We start from the raw sequence: 7,606 nt of genomic DNA, 5'->3' as shown, positions 1-7,606 counted from the left end.
TCTTGTAGCTGAAATAACCTTGGTAAACTTGTGTTTCTGGAAAGAAAAAAATAAACTGAAAAAAGCCCAGCCCATGACTATTGAATCCCAACTCTGCTTTCCTGGCAATTGGAGAGGAAGGGCATGAAACTTGATGCCAAGGAAAAATTAAGAAGGGAAAAAAAATAATACTCTTCATCCTGAAATGATTGTGTTGAAATTTGGAAATGTATGAGTGAGCTCTGTGACTAATACCATAATGAATACCAAAAGAATTAGTAATAATCAGTTCTTTATTCTTTAAGTCTTGGCTAAGATTTCTATGAAAAACTTGCTAATTTAATAAGTGACAGTCCAGCTAACAACTTAACTAGCTTGTAACTTTCCTATTCTTTCAGTAGAAGCAAATGTTTAAAATTGGTAACACGATGAGACAAGTTGAAATCAAAGTGTAAGTAAAGTGGGGTATAAATGACCTCTAATATGGTAAAATTCCCCTGGAACAGGAGAAACTGCTGAGGAAAATTTCTAAAGAAAACCAAAACAAGAAACCAAAAAACCCCTTAAATCAGGGCAGTTCTGCCACTGATTTTTGTATTTCCCAACATTCTTGACAGTTGTATTCTTGGTACCGGTTTCTGTGCCTCCATTTTGGCTTTTTTGACATGTGAATTAAATTGCTATTAGTGTGAAATTTCGATCCTCTAGAAATGCCTTGCCAGTGGCCTCTATACAAGTTTGAAACTCTAGGCTGTATTTAACTTGTAAATTTTTATGTATATTGGTGGGTGTATGCAAATATGTGGGGAAATACATTTACAGTGATGGTATTGTAAATTCTGAGAAATTAATTTGATATTATTTGCACTGATGTAAATGAGTGGAATCCATTTCTTAAGGTCCTCACTACTATGCTGAGAGGTGTCATTTATTATTTATATAAGGTAATTTGAATTTGTTTAGATTCCTCTTAAAAACTGGCTGAGTACAGGAGTGGATCCCATTGTTCTGATTCTCCTGCCTCCTTCACCCAGCATCTGTAGCCAGCAGGGCAAAAGGAAATAATCTTGGCATGGCAGCTTGTGCAAAGCAGTAGGTTAGTTGCTGCTCTGCTTCTTTCTGCTCAGGAGGTTAAAGCCTTGCAAAGCTGGTGCTGACATCATTCCAAGCACACAAAAAGCTGACGTCAGTTGCACAGTCTATGGCAAGGTGTTTATCTCCATCTGATTAGGCTGTACTGGGAAAGCAGCACACAAAGAAAGAAAATATTTGTCCCTGCTTCCCACTTGCCCTGACATCAGAATCAGTCCTGGAAAGACTGAAAGGCTTTCCTATGTTGATAAGGCTTATGAGAAAATTTGTAGTGCTGCCATTGGTCTGGACTGTTTCCCATCCAAATCACTAAGAATGAGGGTTGAGCACACAATTTATTGCAGGTGTGTGCTGGGCAGCCCCTCCTTGCAGGGGAGTCCAGGTCTGAACTTCTGGCCTTCTCAAAGTGACAAAACAAGAAGGGATGCTATGACACAAACACTCCTCTTTGGCCTGCTCACCCAAACATGGGTCACTGGTCAGCAGGAATTGCTGCTGGCCGGCTGGTGGGAGGCTGCTGGCTCTGCCCACTGCCCTGCCTGCAGCCGCTACCCCGGCAGCCTCCTCTGCTGGCCCTGCAGAGCACGCTGACAGTGCCAGCTGCTGCCATGGCAGGCCAGGCCACATGGCCTCTGCTTCCCCCATCTGCAGCAATGTGCTGGAGATGCGGAGTAAAGCAGCAGAACACAACTATCTTCCTTCATCTGTGACCAAATGTGCCCTTCAAAACAGAGACTTCCGCCACTGTAACTGCGAATCACAAAATAAATGAGTAGGAAGAGAACCACAAGGATCACTGAGTCAAATGCCTGGCCCTGCACAGCACTGTCCCCAAGAGACCATGGGTATATGTGCTTTAGAACATTGTCCTAACACTTCTTGAGCTCTGTCAGGCTGGCGCTGTGACCACTTCCCTGGGGAGCCTGATCCAGTGCCCAACCACCCTCTGAGTGAAAAACCTTTTCCTAATATCCAACCCAAATTTACCCTGGCACAGCTTCAGGCCTTTCCCTCAGGTCCTGTCCCTGTCACCACAGAGCAGAGATCAGCGCCTGCCCCTCCTCTTCCCCTCCCAAGGAAGCTGTAACTGCCGTGAGCTCTGCCCTCAGCCCCCTCCAGGCTGGACAGACCAAGAGGAACACCTAGCAATAGTGTGGTCTATGGATCAGCCAACTCCTTCAAGGTATGGGGCAGAGCAGGCTAAATGTCTGATTTCTACTCATGCTGAGACCTGACTCTTTTTTAAATTCCACATGGGTTCATTGTTTCTCTCATAACAGGGTATGGCTAAAATTTGGTCTAATTCAGTGCCTGGAAATAAGGAAAAAATATAGACAGAATTAGAATTAGTCAGAATTAGAATATCATAGGTTGAAAAAGGTGTCGTCAAATTCCATGCACTTGAGGTTTAATTTTAAAAGCTCTGTATCAACTTGCAGGAAGGGGAGAGTTCTGGTTTATGGGTCATCAATGGGCATTTTATTCCTTCATATTGTGTTGATTCATGCTTCCTCCTATGTGTGATCCCAACAGCAGATTATTGGTAATTTATAAGCGGTTTTAATTGCTAATTTTAGTTTTCACATTAGCAAGAAGCATGTCTGATCTCTGCAAACAGCCCTTAGAGCTGCTGTAAGATGGACTGTATCTGTGGGTAAAAATTGAAGCTCTTCTGGGTACTGAGTTTCTGACAGGGCTCCAGCTGCATTAGGGTAAAAGGATTTTACTACATACAAACTTTTTATTAGAATAAACATTACTTAAAAAATTACATAACATGCCTACTCTCCTTGGTAGCTCAAATCAAGGCCAATCAAATCAAGATGCTCAAGATGAGTAAGTATATGCATATTTTACCAGTTGTTACTTTTTAGAAACTCTCTAATTCAGTCAAAGGAACGTATCTTGGAAGAGCAATAGCTTGATTACAACAGGGAATTCATAGCAGAGAACAAAAAAATCTTTTTTTCTTTTTTTTTCTATTCAACTTGATGAGAAATGTTGACAAATCCATTTTCCTTGTACTGTGTAGATTATCGAGTCTGTGCCTTGTCTGAGGAGCTGCTAACATGAATAACCAGTGATCTCATGTAACCTCAGGACAGCAGTGAGATTTGTCAGAAAGTTCGCAATGTGCTGTCTGTAATTTAAAAATGAACATCAGCAACAAGAAATGTATGATTCAGAGAAATCCAGTGACATTTTGCTATTGTCTGCGGCTGATAAAACTGGAGTAGTCAACGTTGCCTGATTTGATGCCTGCTGATTGATCAGGCCATGAGGATAACCCACATTTTACTGCAGGATGACATTTTTCCTGGATAAATTTAGCAACAAGGTCAAGGTTGCATTTATATCCTCAGAGCACAGGAGATGCAGAGTGATTGTGCCCTTCCTCCTTTTTTATTCCCCCCTTATGAGTGGTCTTTCTGCATAGGTAAAGGTAGGGAAGATAATGCCCCTTGGCCCTTTTGTGGTAGCAGCATTAATGATCTGTTCCAGAATAATACTCACACCAACCTATCAAGAGCCAAGTGGTATTTTGAGCTCTACTTACTTGCCATTTGAGCAAGGGGGAGGGGTGTATCTTATTTTTTCCATCAAGCATGCTGGGATTGTACAAGTAATTTCAAAAAAAGCCATGCAATTTAACAAGTTCTGCTCCTTCTTGCACAGTACTTTTTCAACAGCTTCATCACCATTTTCTGTAGTTAGTAATTTTTGGGGAAATTAAGTTTTTAGTTTTCAGATAGTCTTGCCTGTAAATAAGTCTGAAAGATAAAAACCATAACAATTACAATAACAATATTTTATGTAAGCAATCATAGACTTTTGGTAATCTGTTTTCTAAAATTACAGAACAAAAATGAAAATCCTACGGTGATTCTGTTTAAACAGTTTTATCTTCTGACTCTTTCCACCCTGCCAATACACTTTGCTTTTATCTAGGACAACTGCAATTGTAAGTGACACTTGCTACCATGGGGTTTGTGCTGCCAGGTCACTCAGAGTGCATTTGGAGGCCACCATGGTGAGCACACCATACAAGTAAGGGAGAAATGCATGTGTTGTGTGTTATATCCAAAGGCTATCTATCTCAGAAACACCAGGCTTTTCTGAAGGGTAGAAGGCTTCTCATCTTATTTCTAATAGTAGATGGCGTTAAGAGATTCTGAATGTTGCTGCTCCCATCCATAAGTAATGTTTCCAACATTGTAGCTGTTGGATGCCAATTGTTCAGAGAAGTGGAAAGAACTGCATTTTTCTATACTTTGCAACTTTTTGACACCATCAATTACCTGTGTGGTCCAGTCAGCTGAGTCAATAACAGATATAATCCCCAGAGAGCTGGGAAAGACCTGCTTTCAGGAGGTTAGTAGACAGGCTATAGGCTTCATTGTCTGGGATGGAATCATCATGCTCTTGCTGCAGAACTAGACCAAAGACTCCGATATTTAGGGCAGTTTTAAAGCTTGTTCCAAGATTGTTTTCACAAGAAAAGGTTACCCTGTCAGAGCACAGCAGGGGAGATTGACCGCCCTTCTGAAGTCAGTATCGTCAAGCCCGAGCTTTGTTCTGCCTCAGCTCTTAAATCAAGCTCCTCACAGAGGGGCAGAGAAACCCACTGCCAGCTTTACATGTAACAGGGAGGACAAAGACAAGACTCAGACTATCTAATGCTATTGAAGCTGCAAGTAATGGGCTTACACAACTGGAATTTGGGGGTAGGATTAGTCCAGCTACGTGTTGACAACTATATTTCTCTCTGCTGACTATAAAAGGAGCTCAGCATGACTAGCTCAGGCATAGATGTCTCAAGTTAAATGGGAGTAATCCTCCCTGCTTGCCAGAGCCCAATTTGTTTGCATACACAGAAAAGTCTTGTTCCCTTTGAGATACACCAAGTATCCAAGACATCTACACAAGACTTGCAGATGAGAGACAAAGGCTATGGAAGAGGAACCTCTTGTGAAGAGAGAGATGGAGGTGTGGTGGGGTACCCTCAGACATCTCAAATGGTAGTCAGTAGACACATCTATATGGACGTCTATGTAGGGCGGTCAAGAAGACTTCAAAAATGTAACCTTTTTATAAACCCAAGTCTCAGAACAGGATTCTCTTGTTAGCTTGAGAGTTTTCTAGGTGTTAGCCCTTGGGTATTTTGAAAAATGTAAATACATGTATAATTTATGTGGGAAAATGCTTTCCTTCCCTCTTTGGAAACGGTCACTTGTGAAAACAAGCTTGCAAATGTTGTTGGCCCAGAAGGGTTTCAGGCCAAAGGAGCCTGACCCTTATATAACATGTGAGAAAATGTTCAGCCATGGATACACATGGCTGCTTTAAGCTTTCTACATCTAGCAGTCATTGGACAAAATACAGAAATAAACCCAAATGCAGAGAGAGCATAAATCAGCATCATAAAAAATACTAATGATGAATGTTGATACATCAAGATGTACTGGGAGACTGAATAAAAGATCAAGAGCAAATGCATTTATTTACTTTTTATAGCATGTCACTATTTTATTTTCCTCTTGTTACCCCTCCATGTAGGATGTGCTACTTAGAGCAGACTTAACCACCTGTTCAGTAGAGAAATTAAATGCTTTAGAAAAGCATTTTCCATTTCTTCCCTTTAGTGTCCACCAGTGGATGTTCTCTCTGGCCCCAGAAGCAGCTGGTGTAACTCAAATAGCTCATTAAAAGTGCCTTGTGATCCTTTCTGTTGTGTACATGGCACTTTAACCTGTTTGCTCTTGGACTTTCTCCTCTAACAACTTCCCTCAAAAAAAGTTGTTTTTTACTTGGGAGGGAGATTTGTGTGTTGTCAGAGAAGAAGATTCAAATTGGGCACAGCATCATAAACACAACACTTGCAAATCTCTCCGGTTTTAGGCAGTAGGAAAATGAGTTCCTAGCATTTGCTAGTACTTCTCCAGACAAGGGTGTTCATGAAACAATGTTAATGTTTTTCTTCTCTTAAAAGCCAAGCTATGGTATGAGGCAGCCTTGTGTTTAGCAGTTGCTCACTGCCTAAAAATCCTATGGCAACCAATAAATGGAAGCCAAAAAATGTTGCAATATTATTTTAGAGGACTCGTCTGCTTATTTTTACAGTTAGCCTTGCATAACCTTCTACATTTTTGGACTCTGCCTTATGTAGAATATTTCTTAAAGTTTCCATTTATTTCAATTGTGTGCTGCACATCATGAAAACTCCTAAAAGAATTAGAAAAAATGAGTCACAAATACTTTCCCTTTATGATGTTATCCTGCCCTTCTAGAACCCATTTATGTACTGCCCTTACATAACATTCATTTGGTGTTACAATTTTGCTAAGCATCTTACACTAATTTCTTTGATATGCAAAGCAAAAATGAAAACAGTGTCATGATGGTAACTTGAAATGTGTTTGCTTCCTGGGATTTAAACATATGGACACAACAAATTATATCTGGCTTCCAGCTGAAGACCAGAACTGGATTTCCAGCTTGAGAAATCACATACCTATCTCAAGAGTGTGTAGGGTGTGAGATGGTCTTTTTTTTTCAGGGTGGTTGTGGAGATGCATCTTTATAAGCAATGAAAAGCAGTGTAATGTTAGGTTTAAAATGATGCACGAAAAAAATCCATTCAGTATCAGTGCAGCTCAAGTGTTTGGTGCATGCATACCTCTGTGTTGCCCTGGCACAGCTAATCATTACCAGCAGAATATCAAAGACTACATCTGTAAGATTCAGCCTTGATGCATATAGTGCCCTAGAAATTGTATATTTCACTCTCTCCTCCCACAAAAACAGCCTCAAAATCCCTGCAGCCTGTTCCTCTGTGGCAGCAGTGTAGCAGTACATGAATTCCTTCAAGCTGGCTCTCTGTAGGTTGACTGGTTCATGCCTGATGTTGCAACCCCATCACCCATGACAAATTACACATGCAACTCTTGCAAAATTGTATTCTGAATAAATAAAGGCTTGGAACTTTATCCCTGTCTTTCTTTGGCAAACAGGATCTTAGGCAGGATGGAAATGAACAGGTTTGTGTGCTGGCATGTGAGCATGAGGCTGTGTGTGCTCCTGCATAAATGAACAGTCCCAAATGGGAGGGGGATGGGCATGCACCATTCTGCTTCTGTGCACCAAGCTGAGTAAGAAGCTGAAACAGGAAATTATGACATGTTCCTCAGCTGCTTCAGAGCAACCTAGCTTTTCTCTCCAGCAAGAGGAGCTGGGAAAGGTTTGGTGCTTCTGTAGGGTGGAGATTTCCAGCAAGCAGCACTGGCAGCTGGAATGGGAGAGAGCTGATGGGACGGCAACATCCTCGCTGTCACCTTTTCAGGAGATCCTTGTCCATACAGATAGATAGGTTTTGTAATTGAAAATTTATGTCACCTTGTGCATATATAGAAGAATAACAAGGAAAGCAACCAGTTCAGTTCTTAGATTCTTTAAATACCCTCAGGTGGGTTTCAGCACACAGAACTTTAGGTTTCTGCAGGAAGGATGTCTCAGTTCCTGAAATTTCATGGAGACC

Source organism: Ammospiza caudacuta, chromosome 3, assembly GCF_027887145.1.
Source record: "Ammospiza caudacuta isolate bAmmCau1 chromosome 3, bAmmCau1.pri, whole genome shotgun sequence".
NCBI lineage: Eukaryota > Metazoa > Chordata > Aves > Passeriformes > Passerellidae > Ammospiza > Ammospiza caudacuta.
This window is presented reverse-complemented; position numbering follows the sequence as displayed.